We start from the raw sequence: 19,069 nt of genomic DNA, 5'->3' as shown, positions 1-19,069 counted from the left end.
TCCATTTTATATATGGACTACAATTTCTTTTTGTTTGTTTGTTTGCCACTTTATTTTTTTTACTGAAGTTGTGTTAGTTTCTGGTGTACAGCAGAGTGATTCAGTTATACATTCTTTTTCATATTATTTTCCATTGTGGTTTATTACAGGACTGAATACGGCTCCCTGTGCTACACAGGAGGACCATGTTGTTCATTCATTCTGTGTATAATAGCTTGCATCCGCTAATCCCGAGCTCCCAATCCAGCCCTTCCCCACCCCCGTCCCCCTAGGCAACTGCAACTCTGTCTCAGTGCGTCTGTCTCTGTTTCATGGATAGATTTGTTTCTGTCATATTTAGATTCCACATGTAGATGATACCATACGATATGTCTTTCTCTGTTTTACTTCACGTCATATGATGGTCTCTAGTTCCATCCATTTAGTTGCAAATGGCATTATTTCATTTTTTTTGTGGCTGAGTACTATTCTCTTGTGTGTGTGTGTGTATCTCGTGTGTGTGTGTATCTTGTGTGTGTGTATGTATCTCGTGTATGTGTATCTCGTGTGTGTGTGTGTGTATCTCGTGTGTGTGTATGTATCTCATGTGTGTGTGTGTATCTCGTGTGTGTGTGTATCTCGTGTGTGTGTGTATCTCATGTGTGTTTGTGTGTGTACCTCGTGTGTGTGTGTATCTCATGTGTGTTTGTGTGTGTATCTCGTGTGTGTGTGTATCTCGTGTGTGTGTATATCATGTGTGTGCGTATCTCGTGTGTGTGTATGTATCTCGTGTGTGTGTGTGTGTACCTCGTGTGTGTGTACCTCGTGTGTGTATGTATCTCATGTGTGTGTATGTATCTCATGTGTGCATGTATCTCGTGTGTGTGTATGTATCTCGTGTGTGTGTGTGTATCTCGTGTGTGCATGTATCTCGTGTGTGTGTATGTATCTTGTATGTGTGTGTATCTCATGTGTGTGTATGTATCTTGTGTGTATGTGTGTATCTCATGTGTGTGTGTATCTCGTGTGTGTGTGTATCTCGTGTATGTGTGTGTATCTCGTGTGTATGTGTGTATCTCGTGTGTGTGTGTATCTCGTGTGTGTGTATCTTGTATGTGTGTGTGTATCTCGTGTGTGTGTGTATCTCGTGTGTCTGTGTGATCTCGTGTGTGTGTATCTCGTGTGTGTGTATCTCGTGTGTGTGTGTATCTCGTGTGTGTGTATCTCGTGTGTGTGTGTACCTCATGTGTATGTATCTCGTGTGTGTGTATCTCATGTGTATGTGTGTATCTCGTGTGTGTGTATCTCATGTTTGTGTATCTCGTGTGTGTGTATCTCGTATGTGTGTGTGTATCTCGTGTATGTGTGCATCTCGTGTGTCTGTGTGATCTCGTGTGTGTGTATTTCGTGTGTGTGTGTACCTCATGTGTATGTATCTCGTGTGTGTGTATCTCGTGTGTGTGTGTATCTCGTGTGTGTGTGTGTGTATCTCGTGTGTGTGTGTATCTCGTGTGTGTGTGTATCTTGTGTGTGTTTGTATCTCATGTGTGTCTGTGTGTATCTCGTGTGTGTGTATCTCATGTGTGTGTGTATGTATCTCATGTGTGTGTGTATCTCATGTGTGTGTGTATCTCGTGTGTGTGTGTACCTCAGGTGTATGTATCTCGTGTGTGTGTATCTCATGTGTATGTGTGTATCTCGTGTGTGTATCTCATGTGTGTTTGTGTGTGTATCTCATGTGCGTGTGTATCTCGTGTGTGTGTGTATCTCGTGTGTGCGTGTATCTCGTGTGTGTGTGTGTATCTCATGTGTGCATGTATCTCATGTATGTGTGTATCTCGTGTATGTGTATCTCATGTGTGTGTATGTATCTCGTGTGTATGTGTGGATCTCATGTGTGTGTGGATCTCGTGTGTGTGTATCTTGTATGTGTGTGTGTATCTCGTGTGTCTGTGTATCTCGTGTGTCTGTGTGATCTTGTGTGTGTGTATCTTGTGTGTGTTTGTATCTCATGTGTGTCTGTGTGTATCTCGTGTGTGTGTATCTCATGTGTGTGTGTATGTATCTCATGTGTGTGTGTATCTCATGTGTGTGTGTATCTCGTGTGTGTGTGTACCTCAGGTGTATGTATCTCGTGTGTGTGTATCTCGTGTGTATGTGTGTATCTCGTGTGTGTATCTCATGTGTGTTTGTGTGTGTATCTCATGTGCGTGTGTATCTCGTGTGTGTGTGTATCTCGTGTGTGCGTGTATCTCGTGTGTGTGTGTGTATCTCATGTGTGCATGTATCTCATGTATGTGTGTATCTCGTGTATGTGTATCTCATGTGTGTGTATGTATCTCGTGTGTGTATATCTCGTGTGTGTGTGTGTATCTTGTGTGTGTGTATGTATCTCATGTGTGTGTGTATCTCATGTGTGTGTATCTTGTGTGTGTGTACCTCATGTGTATGTATCTCATGTGTATGTATCTCGTGTGTGTGTGTATCTCGTGTGTGTGTGTATGTATCTCATGTGTGTATCTCATGTGTGTGTATCTCATGTGTATGTGTGTATCTCGTGTGTGTATATCGTGTGTGTGTATCTTGTATGTGTGTGTGTATCTCGTGTATGTGTTTATCTCGTGTGTCTGTGTGATCTCGTGTGTATCTTGTGTGTGTTTGTATCTCATATGTGTCTGTGTGTATCTCGTGTGTGTGTGTATCTCGTGTGTGTGTGTATCTCGCGTGTGTGTATCTCATGTGTGTGTGTATCTCGTGTGTGTGTATCTCGTGTGTGTGTGTATCTCGTGTGTGTGTGTATGTATCTTGTGTGTGTGTATCTCGTGTGTGTGTGTATCTCATGTGTGTGTGTGTGTATCTCGTGTGTGTGTATATCTCGTGTGTGTGTGCATCTTGTGTGTGTGTATCTCATGTGTATGTGTGTATCTCATGTGTGTGTGTATCTCATGTGTGTATATCTCGTGTGTGTGTGTATCTCGTGTGTGTGTGTATCTCACATGTGTGTGTATGTGCTTGTGTCTCACATGTTCTTTATCCACTCAGCTGTCAGTAGACATGTAGGCTGTTCCCGTGTCTGGGCTATTGTCAATGGTACTGCTATGAACGTAGTGAAAGTCACTCAGTCGTGTCCGACCCTTTGTGACCCCATGGGCTGCAACCTGCCAGGCTCCTCTGTCCGTGGACCTCTCCAGGCCAGAACACTGGAGTGGGTAGCCAGTATTCTTCCCCTTCTCCAAGGGATCTCCCCAAGCCAGGGACCGAATCCAGATCTCCTGCACTGCAGACGGACTCTTCACCATCTGAGCTGCCAGGGAAGCCCATGAACACAGGGTGCATGTGTCTTTTTGAACTATACTTTTGCCCTGATATATGCCAGGAGTGGGATTTCTGGATCACATGGCAACTCTAATTTTAGCTTTTTAAGGCACCACCATGCTTTTCTCCATAGTGGCTGCACCAATGTACATTCCCATCAACAGTGTAAGAAGGTTCCGTTTTCGACATCTTCTCTAGCGTTTGTTATTTGTAGACTTTTTAATGACAGCCACTCTGACCAGTGTGAGGCGGTACCTCTTTGTAATTTTGATTTTGTTTGCCACTTTGAATAATCCTCAAACAGGCAAGTAGCAACAAAGTATCTCCCAGAGAATTTCCTGGCGGCCCAGGGGTTAGGACTATAATTTCTTTACCCATCCATCTCTTGATGGACACTTAGGTGCTTCCACGCCATGGTTACTGTACAAGTGTTTTCATGCAGGCTTTGTAGTGTCAGTTTTTCACATTTTTATGCTTCCTGTTGTGTGATTTTTTAATTAGGAAAATTAAATTTTCCTGAATGTAGTGCTAAAAGAAGACTGTGATGTGCCTTAAGGAGAAAATAAGTATATGACATATAATGCCGTTGGCTGTGATATCAATGTTAATGAATCAACAGTATATATTAAATAAGATCTCTTTAAAAAGAAACATACATAAAAAATATTTTGGATTGAATGACTGATGAAAATGTGGCCAGAGTCTTGCAGGAAACTATTTCTGCTGGGAGCAAAGAAGCATTCATGAATTCGCTGCTCACTGTTATTTTATAGAACCTAACTGCTACAGATAATGGGGACCAGCTGTGACATATATATATATATATATATATATATATGTATGTATATATGTGTGTGTATATATATATATATATTCCTGAAAGTGAGCACTGTAGAAGGGTAAGCTGTTTCTATTCTCAGTAGATATGATTTGGAAGATGGAATCATTCCAGATATTTGACGACCTTCAATTCAGTTCAGTTCAGTCACTCAGTCGTGTCTGATTCCTTGCAACCCATGGACTGCAGCACTCCAGGCCTCCCTGTCCATCACCAACTCCCAGAGCTTACTCAAACTCATGTCCATTGAGTCAGTGATGCCATCCAACCATCTCATCCCCTGTCATCCCTTTCTCCTCCTGCCCTCAATCTTTCCCAGCATCAGGGTCTTTTCAAATGAGTCAGTTCTTTGCATCTGGTAGCCAAAGTATGAATAGTATGACGACCTTGTCTAAGGTTGTCATAACCCTTTCTTTACCTCAGTTTCTCATATACAAAATTAGTAAATGGGGTGACTGATCCATGAAACCCTTCAATTTCAACTATTAAATTTTTTACTAATTTTCTTATGTGTATGCTTTCGAGCTGGAGAGCAAATTATTGCTGTGATTGGAAGAGTGCACAGAGCATTTATGCATCCAGTTCCACTGTGCCCTGTCCTTTCCATTCCTCTGCTCCTTTACTTCTCATTGTTGCAGGGCATCCTGAGATTCCTAAATGACACCGTGGAGAACAAAACAGAAGTGACTGCATTCATCCTCCTAGGACTTACTGATGCCCAGGACTACAGGTCCCACTCTTCATGATGTTTACCCTCACTTACCTTATCACTCTAGTTGTAAATCTGGGGATGATCATGTTGATTCTATTGGACCTCACCTTCACACTCTTATGTACTTTTTCCTGAGTAATCTCTCTCTGGTGGACTTTGGTTACTCCTCAGCAGTCACACCCAATATAACAGCAGGATTCCTTACAGGAAATAAGGTCATTTCTTACAATGCATGTGCTGCTCAGGTGTTCTTTTCTATGGTCTTTGGCACTGGGGAAAGTTACCTGTTGGCATCAATGGCTTATGACCACTATGCAGCAGTGTGCAAACCCCTGCATTATGCCACCTCCATGACAAAAAATAGGTGTGTTTGTCTTGTCATAGGCTCTGACGCATGTGGTGTTCTGAATGCCTCTGTAAATGTTGGAGATAACTTCAGTCTCTCTTTCTACAGGTCCAATGTGGTCCATCACTTCTTCTGTGATGTTCCAGCACTCATGATCCTTTCCTGCTCTGATAAGCACATCCGTGAGTTAGTTCTTGTTTGTATTAATACCTTCCATGTGGGTTTTACTCTCATAATTGTCTTTATTTCCTACCTGCTCATATTTATCACCATTCTGAAGATGCACTCAGCTGAGGGACATCAGAAGGCTTTGTCCACCTGTGCTTCTCACCTCACTGCTATCTCCATTTTTTATGGGACAGTCATATTCATGTACTTACAGCCCTCCTCCAGTCATGCCATGGATACAGATAAAATGGCCTTTGTGTTATATGCTATGGTCCTCCCTATGCTAAACCCTGTGGTCTATAACCTGAGGAACAGGGAGGTCAAAAGTGCATTCAAGAAGGTTGTTGAGAAATCAAAATTGTCTCTAGGATTAGCTCTTTAATGATGTAGGATCCAGAAAAGTTAGCATCATCTCTAAGGTATCCTTTGCTCAGTGACTCACATGTTAAGGCCCATACTGCACTTATCTTCCTGAGGAGATATGCCCCCATCATATGATGTTAGATTCCTAGTGGAAACCTATTATTATCATGCTGATGCAAAGGTACATGCAAAAACAGGGGCATACACAAGCCTAGGGTTAGAACTGCGTTCCTGCGGCTCATGTATGCACATACAGACTGGAGCAGGAAATTTGTTAAATAAATAAATCACAGATGGCTAGTTTTTGAAAAAGAAAAGACTTTTAAATGATCGATTGGGGTACCATATGATCCAATAATTCCACTCCTGAGAATATATCAGGACAAAACTATAATTCAAAACCAGACATGCACCCTTATGTCCATGTCAGCACTATCTGCAATAGCTAAGATGTGGAAATAACCTCCATTTCCACTCACAGATGAGTGGACAAAGAATATGTGGTACATGTATACGATGGAATACTACTCAGCTATAAAAACAAGAATGGTATTTGTACCAATAGGGAGGGACCTGGAGATTATCATATCAGATAAAGTAAGTCAGAATGACAAACACCTGTGATATCACTTGATACAAATGAACTTATCTACAAAACAAACTGTCTTGCAAGACACAAAGAACAGACTGGTGGTTGCCAAGGGGAAGGGAGATGAAGGAGAGCTGGATCGGGAGTTTGGGATGAACCGATGAAAACTATCACATACGAAATGGATAAACAGCAAGGCCCTACTGTATAGCACGCTGTTTCCATTTTCCCCATCTATTTGCCATGGAGTGATGGGGCCAGATGCCACGATCTTAGTGTTTTGAATGCTGAGTTTTAAGCCAGCTTTTTCACTCTCCTCTTTCACTTTCATCAAGAGTCTCTTTAGTTCCTCTGCACTTTCTGCCATAAGGGTGGTGTCATCTGCATATCTGAGGTTATTGATATTTCTCCTAGCAATCTTGATTCCAACCTGTGCTCCATCCAGCCCAGCATTTCACATGATGTACTCTGCATAGAAGTTAAATAAGCAGGGTGACAATATACAGCCTTAACATACTCCTTTCCCAATTTGGAATGAGTCCATTGCTCCATGTCCGGTTCTAACTGTTGCTTCTTGACCTGCACACAGATTTCTCAGGAGACAGGTAAGGTGGTCTGGTATTCCCATCTGTTTTAGAATGTTCCACAGTTTGTTGTGATCCACACAGTCAAAATGGAAATGAGTTTGGGTAAACTCCAGGAGTTGGTGGTGGACAGGGAGGCCTGGTGTGCTGCGGTTCATGGGGTCACAAAGAGTCGGACACGACTGACCAACTGAACTGAACTGAGCACAGTCAAAGGCTTTTGCGTAGTCAGTGAAGTAGAAGTAGATGTTTTTCTGGAGTTCTCTTGCTTTTTCTATGATCCAACGAATGTTGGCAGTTTGATCTTTGGCTCCTCTGCCTTTTCTAAATCCATCTTGTACTTATGTATATATTCAAACTAAAACATAAATTCCATATGAGAAATAGCTTCATCTGCTTTGTTCGTATCTCCTCGGTAAAAGTGAGTGAAAGCATTGGTTGCTCAGTCATGTCCAACTCTTTGTAGCCCTCCAGACTCCTCTGTCCACGGAATTTTCCAGGCAAGAATACTGGAGTTGATAGCCATTCCCTTCTCCATGGGATCTTCCTGACCCAGGAATCAAATCTGGGTCTCTTGCATTGCAGGCAGATTCTTTCTCATCTGAGTCACCAGGGAAGCCCCTAGTCCTTGGTACCTAAATCAATTTCTGGATCATAGGAGAGTTAAATAAATATTTTTAAATGAATGAATGTGTGAATGAATGGATGGATGAAGCTTTTATTTCAGCTTCACCTATCAGGATGAGTATATTAAATATTTGAATCAGGATATTTATAATTCATTCATAAAATAAATCTATGTAAAATAAGCATTTCAAGAGGCATGACTGGTGTTTTGTTTGACTGAAATATTTTCTACATTGTCACTCAGTGCTTTTGATTCCCACTGACAGACACAATGATTATCTGGAAACTTTGTCATCATTCCTTAGAAATGATATCTCATCGACAACACATCAAATAGATTCTATCTAGTGAGTCATAAAAGACAAAGAGCTGACTTATTTGAAAAGACCCTGATGCTGGGAGAGATTGAGGGTGGGAGGAGAGGGGGACAACAGAGGATGAGATGGTTGGATGGCATCACCAACTCAATGGACATGAGTTTGAGCAAACTTTGGGAGTTGGTGATGGACAGGGAGGCCTGGAGTGCTGCAGTCCATGGGGTCGCAAAGAGTCGGACACGACTGAGTGACTGAACTGAACTGAACTGAAAAGACAAAACGTATCAAACTATTTTAATGCTTAATATGTGAGTTGGTTATGGTAATGCAGTTCATTCCAGTGATTCTAAGCCTCCATAGATAATGTAAACATAATAGTACTTATCAATAGTAAACATAACCTATATTAAATATCGGAGTAGAATAATATTTATGTGTTTTATTTTGATCCTTGGGGAGCTCAATTCTGTAATAAAGACGCCCATAGGAACTTGCACTGATATTCCTTTCTCTGCGTCTACATACTTGGAGGCTTCCGTCCTCCCAGTATTTGCAAGACTGAGTTTGGATGTACTGAGATGGACAGCAGTGTGGACGGATGTTGTAATCCTAATATATCCTCTTCTGGCTCTAAGTTTATGATGATAGTGATGTGTCTTCTACTGGGGCCATTTAAAAGCTACTTTTTAAACTTTTAATATTTTATTTTTAATCATAGGGTGATTATAATATTGTGATGTTTTTTCGTACAGCACCGTGAAATGGCCGTAGGTGTACACATGCCCCCTCCCTCTTGTACTTCTCTCCCACTCCTCCCCCTCCCAGCCCTCTAGGCTGTCACAGACCACCAGCAACGTCCCGCTGGCTGTCTGTTTTACATGTGACATTGTGTGTGTGCCAGTGCCATCCTCTCAAATCGTCCCACCCTCTCCTTCTTCCACTGTGCCCCAGAGTCTGCTCTTTGTGTCTGTGTCTCCTCTGCTGCTCTGCATGCAGGATCATCGGTACCATCTTTCTAGATTCCATATGTATGTGTTAATATACAGTGCTTGTCTTTCTGACTCACTTCACTCCGTATAATAGGCTCTAGGTTCATCCATCTCATTAGAACTGACTCAAATGTGCTCCTTTTTATAGCTTAGCAATACTCCAGTGTGTATATGTACCACAACTTCCTTACCATTTATCTGTCAATGGACATCTAGGTTGCTTCCATGTGCTAGTTACTGTAAATAATAAATGCTTTTAGAATATGTTTTAGATTTACAGAATAGGAGCAAAGATCATGTGAGCCACAAAACAAAGAACTTGGATTACTGTTCTACTGAGCTTCTGTAGAACAACTAACTGAACAATATATAAGCAAGAAAAATCTCTGTGGTTAAGCCACTGTAATTTTGGACTTTGCTTGTATAACAGCAAAAAATAGTATTATTTATACCAACTAACATAAAGAAATTCCCCAAAGACATTCTGGATGCTGCTTGCAAGAAGTGGAAGGACACTGTGGCAAGAAACACCATGAAGTGTCTACAGCACAATTTAATTTCACTAATATCTGTCGATTCTCAATCAGCTTCTAAAACACAACCAGGAGACAAAAAAACCCCACAAGTTTTTGGGGAAAAAAGACCATTCTAACCACATTTTCTTATCTAAGGAAATTTACCAAAGTCTTCTGAGCTTCTTGCACGTGCGTTTATTCATGGTTTTGTGTATCCAGTGTTTTACTGATATGCTTGTGTTGTTATGTGGTAGAGAAAATAAGAGCATGTGAATAAATCAAATATAATTAATAAAGTTTATTACAAGCAGGGCACCAAATATTCAAAGACCCCTGTGGACATCCTCATTCAGATATTACTTAGTTGGCCATTTTATCTTTTCTTGATGATAGACTTTTGAAGGAGAAATGGTAATAGTATCTCAGTAATTTAAGAGTAGTGTGGGCCCTAAAATGTGGATAATTTCATGGTTAAAGACAGGAGAGGAATGAAACTAGGTTATTTGGAATATTACAGCTTTAAAAGGTAAAGCCTAGAGACAAGTTTGCTTTTTCCACTGCCTTCTTGAAAGCACTTTTAACCTCCTTGTTTCTTAAACTATAGACCAGGGGGTTCAGCATGGGGATGACCATCGTATAGAACACAGATGCAATTTTGTCTGTGTCCATGGAATGACTGGAGCTGGGCTGGGAGTACATAAAGATGGCGGTCCCATAGAAGATGGAGACTGTGGTGAGGTGAGAAGCACAGGTGGATAAAGCCTTCTGATATCCCTCAGCCGAGAGCATCTTCAGGATGGTGACAAATATGAACAGGTAGGAAATCAAGATAACCAAGAGGGCAAAAAAGATATTGAAGCTTGCCACAAAGACGAGAACTAGCTCACTAACATGTCTATCAGAGCAAGAGAGCCACGACTGCTGGAATGTCACAGAAAAAGTGATGGACTAGATTGGACCTACAGAAAGAGAGACTGAATGTGTCCCTGATGTGAATAGAGGCATTCAGAAAGCTGTAGATGTAGGAACCTGCGGCCAGACCAGCACGCACACGGGTTGTCATGGCAGTCCTGTAGTGCAGGGGTTTGCACACGGCTGCATAGCAATCATAAGCCATTGAGGCCAAGAGGCAATTTTCCACGGTGGCCAGGGCCACGAAAAAGAACATCTGAGCAGCACATGCATTGTAGGAGATGACCTGGTCTCCCATAAGCAGCTCAGCCATGGCCTTGGGAGTGACAGCTGTAGAATAACAGAAGTCCACTAAAGGCAGATCACTAAGGAAAAAGCACATGCGAATGTGAAGACGAGAGTCCACAAGAATCAGAACAACCATCCCCAGGCTTCAACCACGCTGAAGAGGTAGATGAGAGCAAACACGATGAGCAGGGGGCCTGCAGTCCGGGGCACTGGCGAGTCCCGGCAGGACGAACTCAGCCACTCCTTATTGTTCTCCATGGCTGTGGTTTGGGAATCACAAGACGCCCTGGAGCAATAAGAAATAAAGGAACAGAGAAATTGAATGGAGAGAAGCTGAAACAGATCGGTAACTAGATGATTGGTAGATAGGTAGATGTGCATTATTGCATTATGGCAGTAATTATAGCCTCAATATTATTCATATAAAATATGGCTTTGGCAACAAGTTTTGATGCATATCAATAAATTATAGAGTTATACATTGTTGAAACTGAAGGATCTTTATGGTTCATCTCCTACTGTCTAAATTTTATAAACTTGTAAACTGAAATGTGAAAATATAAAGTCTTGCTCAAGATGGCATGTCTAGAGTGAATACATGTCATTTCAGTTCCCTGAGCCTCGCAAATGCTTACATTTCTATGCTGCTGTTGTGTCTGGAGCTGCCCTGTACACTTCACCTGAGTATCAATTTGCTTTTCTCAATAAGCTCATAAGAGTGACTAGTTGTTACCCTCTTTTAACTTTTGAAGTATAGGGGTTGAGTAATGTATTTAAATTCACAAAATTATTACTGTCAAAGTCAAGTTTTGTACCCAGGAAGAGTTGTTCTTGGCCCACTGGTCTGAGACTTTGGGATTAACAGATGGAAATTATGGTATACAGGATAGATAAACAATAAAGTCTACTGTAAAACACGGAGAACTGTATTCCACAGCTTGTGGTAAACCATGGTAGAAAAGAACATGAAAAAGAATGTATATGTATAACTGAGTCACTTTACTGTACCACAGAAGTGAAACACAACAGTGTAAATCAACTGTACTTCAATAAAATTTTTTAAAAGAAATAAATTAAACTTGCCTGCAATAAATAAATAAATAAAATTGAGTTTTACTCAATTTACAATTACTCATTGTCTCCATTGGCCCAAACTCAGTGTTTGGGTTTCTCCATTAAGTAGCTGAGACACGTATGTGCAATAGATACAGCGGAATAACTAGAGCACTTGCCAGCAGAGGCAATTCTGAGGGGAAGACATAGCATTGGGTATGAAGCTTGGGTTCTGGGAAGAGATGCATGTAAGTTGTACCATTTGCTACCCAAGAGTCTTTGGTTGTAACCTAACTACTTGATCCTGGTTTTCTCCATGTACAGAAGAATAATACCTCAAGGTAGTATTATGAGAATTAGATGAAATAATGTATCAAAAAAAACCAAACAAGTCAAATGCTGAGTGCCTAGCATCTCCTGATAATCATTAGTTGTGACTTTATCATTAGGATGGAATGATAGGCTACATGTTTGAGAAAGGCAGGTGAAATCAGGGATTCAGGTGTGGATGAGTTTTGAAGTCTTGCAGCCTCTCTCTTCAACTTCCTTTATCTCACACTCTGTCCACCAATACTTTTGTGTCTTCCAATGTCTCCCAGTCTATCGGGTCTCTGCTACCATCAATGGCTGTTCCAGCCACTCCACATGAACCATTCGTTTGTCTATTTTCTTTCTTAAAGCCTTTATTTTAGCATGAATTGAGTCTCTTTAAGCTCGTTCTTTCTCATTACCCGCGTCTCATCTCAGAGGCTCGCTACAGAGAACATGCATGTGCGCGTCTCATCTCATAGGCTCGCTACAGAGAGAATGTATGTGCTGTGTCTATGTGCATGTGCACTCAGTCATGTCCAGCTCTTTGTGACCCCATGGACTCCCCACCACGCTCCTCTGTCCTTGGGATTTTTCACGCAAGAATACTGGAGTGGGTTGCCATTTCCTTCTCCAGGGAATCTTCCCCATCCAGGGATCATACCCACTTCTCTTACATCTCCTGCATTGGCAGGTGGGTTCTTTACCAGCTGAGCCACTGGGGAAGCCCCCATTAAGAGCATATGCATCTATGTTTATGCGTATGTATACACATATAGTTGCTCATGTGTTAATATGTATATACACATGTATACAAATAATACACACACTCATTCCTCTGAGTGAGTGAGTGAGTGAAAGTTGTTCAGTTGTGTCCAACTGTTTGCAACCACATGGACTATAGCTTGCCAAGCTCTTCTGTCCGTAGAATTCTCCAGGCAAGAGTACTGGAGTGGGTAGCCTTTCCCTTCCCCAGGGAATCTTCCCAACCCAGGGAAATTCTTTACTGTCTGAGCCACCAGGGAATCCCACCTTTTCTTTTAATCCTCAGTGATGCTGTAAGGTGGACCATGTTATTATACCCATTTTACCAGTAAGAACACTGAGGACTTGAGCAGCTATGTAAAGCTGCACAATTACAGTTAGTATGAAAAAGATTCAGGATTCAAGATTCAAACCCAGCCATGACCAAATCAGAAGCCTGTGTTTTCTGCCACCTCACTAGCTGCATTTGCAAATGTGCGAGTAATCACAAGGATGGGATTATGGGGGAAGATTACAATAGAGTAGAGATCTCGCTAACTTGATCAGAACACTTCTGTGGTTTGAAGAAGTGTTATTTCAATCTCTTGTGGTTTTCTTTCTTGCCTCCAATGAGAGGACATAGGATAGTAACTAACATGAGATTAAGACTTAGTAACAGGACCATTTATAATTAATTTTTTTTTTTTGCTATTCTTTTATAGGAGAACAACATGACTTTATTCCGTACATATCTCTAAACTCCCGTTAATGGAAATTTTGACATTCAAACTTCAGCCTCAACTCATCGTTTTAGAAAAAAAATGTTGAAGCCATCTCTTTCTGTGCTCAGATACTTCATAGTAGATATAGCTGCCCCATAGATTTTACATGAATTATACTTCTCACTAAAAATGTATATGAAACATAGAAGCTTACCTTGCTGCTGGAAAAGAAGAGAGCCAATCTGAAGAGTGATAATGAAATCAGATATTTAGTCATGGAATAAAGCGCACATCCCTTATAGCTCAGTTGGTAAAGAATCCGCCTGTGATGCAGGACACCTGGGTTCAGTTCCTGGGTCCAGAAGATCTGCTGGAGAAGGAAATAGCAACCCCCTCCAGTATTCTTGCCTGGAAAAATCCCATGGACAGAGAGCCTGGCGGGCTACAGTTCATAGGTTTGCAAGAGTTGAACACGACTTAGTGACTAAACCACCACTGTTAGAGATGTTCTTTATCAGATACTGGTCCAAAGATTCCAAGACCTCGAAGACAAGTAAAGATGGAGGAAGGAACCCAACATGGAGTTAGAAACCTGGATAAAAGTCCCGAATTCACCACTAATTCTGACTATGCTCTTGGAGAAGTCATTTTTCTTCTCCTTGTTTGAAAAACAATTAATAATATTACCTCTTTTCATATATTTTGTACAGACTTGTGCTTGTAACTAGCAGATGAGGGCAGCTCCGTAAAACACCTTACTGAGAGGTTATCACTTTAAAGCTGATCAATATAATTTTACTCTGAGACGTTTTCTCTGGCCACTATAGCAAATCCTTAGGTTCAAGGTCAGACAGGGATGCCTGTGTTTGCTAAATGATGGCCAAGGGGCTCAGCACACACAGTCAGTGATGTCATGTAGATTTATGTTGGGAATTCAGAAGCTGGCTCATGGGAGTCAGAAGGGAGCCATAGAAACACAGAATTCTCTGGGGCTTTCCCCCATGAGAGCATCTGTAGCTCTCATCCCATGTTCTTAGGGAAGACAGAATTAAATAGCTTGTGGGATTCTGCTGGATATATTGAGAGTGTACACGTGTTTTCATATTCACTGCTTGTTCTTCATTTTTTTTCCATTTTGCACTCAAAGTATAATTTACAAGCCATCAACACCCACAGCTTTCAGTGTATTATTCCAAGAGTTTGGTTAAGTTTTATCTGGTCAGGTACCACTGCCACAAATACAATACAGAAGACTTCTATCGCCTTAACAAAACCCTGAGCTTTTTAATGCCAAGAGCAGACTATCAATGTCCTAAGCTCAAGCAGTCAAGTAGAAAGTGAATTCAACTTGCTACCATTTTGTTTCATTCAGGCCCACAATGGATTGGATGGTCATCACTCACATCAGAGAGGGTCATCTGCTTCACTCATTTCACTGATTTAAACGCTGATCTCGTCTATAAACACCCGCACAGTCACACGCAAAACCAGTGGTTAATAACATATCGGGCATTCCCTGACCTACTGTAGTTGATACATATAATTAGCCATCACAGAAGGACTAGTTATTGTCATTTTGCTGTCTTGTAGCCATTTCCCCCCTCTTTTATTCTCTTGATACCTTGCTTTGTGTGTCGCTGACTTTTTGTAGTGATAGACTGATTCCTTCCTCATTTTCTGTGGTGCATCTTCTGCTGGTACTGTCTTTGGGATTACCTTGGGGCTTACACAAAACATCTCATAGTTACAACCGTCTTTTTGACTGGTAACAATTTAACTTCCATCACTTACAAAACTCTGCTCCTATATACCTCTCTCTTTTCATTACTCATATCACAAATTGTATCTTTTCATATTTGGTATCTGGTAATACAAAATTACAGTTACAGTTATTTTTATCTGTTTACCTTTTATATTCTATGCTAGAATTCAAAGTGATTTACATACTTCAAGCCTGTTTTTAATTTTGATTGTGTTGGTGGTTACATGATCACTCACATTTGTCCAAACTCTCAGAACTGTACACTAAAATAAGAAGTTGCAAATAAATTACACTTAAACTGAAAAAAAGAAAGAAATGACAAGAAAATAATGTAAATATATCTGCGTGCTCCTGGCTCAGGAAGCCAAGCTCTTCCTCGAGGCAGTTTAATTGCTTCTTTCTAGAGTAAGTGGAATGAGCGCCTTTGGCTATCTCATGGGGGCTTGTCCTGAGACAAGCTCCAGGTCCCTAACATTCCCTCCTGGCTCCCATTAATTAGCTTCTAAAATCCCAAAACAGTTCTCCTTGACATCATTTTAGAAGGAACAGACTACATACGGAACCTCTCTGGCCATTTATTTACTCATCTGAATGTGAATAGTTGCTAGTACACATAAAGGCCTTCCTCAAAACAGGATTTTCTGTGAGTCTACAACCACTGACAGGGGAAACCCCAAGATAAACATCATATGGAATGTAGTCAAAATGACAGCAATGTACTGAGCCATACTATAGACCTTCTGTCCTTAGCTCTTCGTGGCCACAAGTCCCTGAATTATGCTGATGTGTCAATCATATTATATCTATTTCACAAAAGTTTGGTCTAAGGTAAGTGACAATTATAAGGACACCCTTTGATTAACATCACAGAGAGAGCCTCTTCCACAGAATTTTTAAATTCTACCCTTGAGGAGCTTTAGATCAGACTGAAAATTCAGGATTTGCAGCTTCTTTTCAAGAGACAGGTAAGCTTCTATATTCCATCCACATTTTGAGCAAGTGTAATACATGTAAATGGCACCCCACTGCAGTACTCTTGCCTGGAAAATCCCATGGATGGAGGAGCCTGGTGGGCTGCAGTCCATGGGGTCGCTAAGAGTCAGACACGACTGAGCGACTTCACTTTCACTTTTCACTTTCATGCATTGGAGGAGGAAATGGCAACCCACTCAAGTGTTCTTGCCTGGAGAATCCCAGGGACGGGGAAGCCTGGTGGGCTGCCGTCTATGGGGTTGCAGAGTCAGACACGACTGAAGTGACTTAGCAGCAGTAGCAGCAATACATGTAAAAAGCAGTCGTGAAGTTGATACTATGAGCTATTTGAGCTCAAATTGGAATGTCATAAACATTTTCCTGAAAAAATTGGGATAGAGTCAAATTACAAAATAATTCCACTAGTTGGAAGTTCAGTTATGCTCATAAAGCTCTAGGTTATGTTCCTAAAGACGATGGACAAAAACAGCAGGTGATGCTCTGACTGACTAGGTGGTAATTTCATTGTTTTCTATCTTCTCATGTCATTGTGGTAGAAGCTTACAGTGTTTGAATTAACAGTTGTTTAGATTCCAGAAGAGTCCTCATGTGGTTTTTTTAGATCTTTATGCCATTTACTATTCTTTACCTCACAATCTCACCCTTTTCAGGACATCTAGAAAAGTTGACAGAGCAGTCATTCAGAAGTATAGGCTGCAAAATGAATCATATATTCATTTAAATATTAAATTTATGTTGTGTTATATAGGTAGTTTCGGAGGTGGCAATGGCACCCCACTCCAGTACTCTTGCCTGGAAAATCCCATGGACGGAAGAGCCTGGTAGGCTGCAGTCCATGGGGTCTCTAGGAGTCGGGCATGACTGAGCGACTTCACTTTCACTTTTCACTTTCATGCATTGGAGAAGGAAGTGGCAACCCACTCCAGTGTTCTTGCCTGGAGAATCCCAGGGACGGGGGAGCCTGGTGGGCTGCCGTCTATGGGGTCGCACAGAGTCGGACACGACTGAAGTGACTTAGCAGCATATAGGTAATTTAGGAAATAACTTCTCAAATTCTCATTTTTAGTATGTCTAAAACATTCATAATAGAGTTAACATTTACTGTGAAGATTGAGACATCAGTTCAGTCGCTCAGTTGTGTCAGACTCATTGCGACCCCATGAATCGCAGCACGCCAGCCTCCGTGTCCATCACCAACTCCCGGAGTTCACTCAGACCCAAGTCCATCGAGTCAGTGATGCCATCCAGCCATCTCATCCTCTGTCGTCTCCTTCTCCTCCTGCCCCCAATCCCTCCCAGCATCAAAGTCTTTTCCAATGAGTCAGCTCTTCACATGAGGTGGCCAAAGTACTGGAGTTTCAGCTTTAGCATCATTCCTTCCAAAGAAATCCCAGGGCTGATCTCCTTCAGAATGGACTGGTTGGATCTCCTTGCAGTCCAAGGGACTCTCAAGAGTCTTCTCCAACACCACAGTTCAAAAGCATCAATTCTTCGGCACTCAGCCTTCTTCACAGTCCAACTCTCACATCCATACATGACCACTGGAAAAACCATAGCCTTGACTAGACGGACCTTTGTTGGCAAAGTAATGTCTCTGCTTTTGAATATGCTATCTAGGTTGGTCATAACTTTCTTTCCAAGGAGTAAGCGTCTTTTAATTTATCTAAATATATAATTCTCTTATTAGAGATTTTAGGACCCAGTGCATGCTATAAATTGTTATAGGTTATTTTACCATGTTTTTCAGAAATTTGTAAGCACAAACCCTTTAAAGACTAGGAATGGTAATTTAAATAGCAGCATGGACAGAGAAAGATTTTAGAGACAAGCGCTGCCAGAGAATGAACATGCTTCCAATACTCCAAATCTAAATTAAAAAGTAAAAACATGGAACTTGCCCCAGAACAGAGGTGCAGACTAGAATTAAACTCCTGGTCCATCATTTATCAGTCTTATATTTCTGTGACCCAGCTAATGAATGAGAGTGAAGTGAGTAAAAATGAGTTTGAGAGAAGAAAACTCTTTCAAATATGGATCAGAAGGAAAATTAAACAATCAAGATAGGCTGAACATCCCTGAATTTTCATATAAAATGTCTGTGGTTGTTAAGTCACTAAGTCATGTTGAAATATTTTGCAACCCCTTGGACTCTTCTGTCCATGGGATTTTCCAGCCAACAATGCTGGAGTGGGTTGCCACTGCTTACTCCAAGGGATCTTCCCCACCCAGGGATCGAACCAGCACTTTCTGCATTGACAGGTGGATTCTTTACCAATGCACCACCAGGGAAGCCCTAAAATGTCTGGGATAGAGTAAGAAATCCTGGAGGGCACAGGAAAGATTAAATGAACTCATGTGTAAGGAAAGGCATATTGAGAAATAAGTTACCCAGACTTCAAACTCACCCATATTTTGAGACCCTGAAAATCACCATCCACCTTTCCTAAACCAAGATAGAGATCATCATTTCATGGTAACGATAACATAACAATTTATCAGGATTTGCTATGTTATCATCTTCCTGCCATATGGGAGACCTGTGTTCGATCCCTGGGTTGGGAAGATCCCCTGGAGAAGGGAACAGCTCAGTTCAGTTCAGTTCAGTTGCTCAGTCCTGTCTGACTCTTTGCAACCCCATGGACTGCAGCACAAAAATCCTCCCTGTCCATCATCAACTCCCGGAGCTTACTCAAACTCATGTCCATCAAGTCAGTGATGCCATCCAACCATCACATCCTCTGTCATCCCCTTCTCCTTCTGCCTTCAATTTTTCCCAGCATCAGGATCTTTTCCCATGAGTGAGTTTTTTGCATTAGGTGGCCAAAGTATTGGAGTTTCACCTTCAGCATCATCCCTTGCAATGAATATTCAGGACTGATTTTCTCCAGGATTGACTCACTGGATCTCCTTGTAGTCCAGGGGACTCTCAAGAGTCTTCTCCAAC

The 19,069-nt window shown here is 41.4% G+C and overlaps 2 pseudogenes; one reads left to right on the top strand and one right to left on the bottom strand.

Moving 5' to 3' along the window:
* The first annotated feature begins 4,704 nt into the window (after positions 1 to 4,704).
* Positions 4,705 to 5,740, top strand: LOC129627956 (olfactory receptor 5B2-like; annotated as a pseudogene).
* Positions 5,741 to 9,861: 4,121 nt separating this feature from the next.
* On the bottom strand, positions 9,862 to 18,534 carry LOC129627955 (olfactory receptor 5B3-like; annotated as a pseudogene).
* Between the last annotated feature and the right edge of the window lie 535 nt (positions 18,535 to 19,069).

Source organism: Bubalus kerabau, chromosome 15 (genome assembly GCF_029407905.1).
Source record: "Bubalus kerabau isolate K-KA32 ecotype Philippines breed swamp buffalo chromosome 15, PCC_UOA_SB_1v2, whole genome shotgun sequence".
Classification (NCBI taxonomy): Eukaryota; Metazoa; Chordata; class Mammalia; order Artiodactyla; family Bovidae; genus Bubalus; species Bubalus kerabau.
The sequence above is the reverse complement of the archived record's forward strand: the minus strand, read 5'-3'. Positions and strand labels throughout refer to the sequence as shown.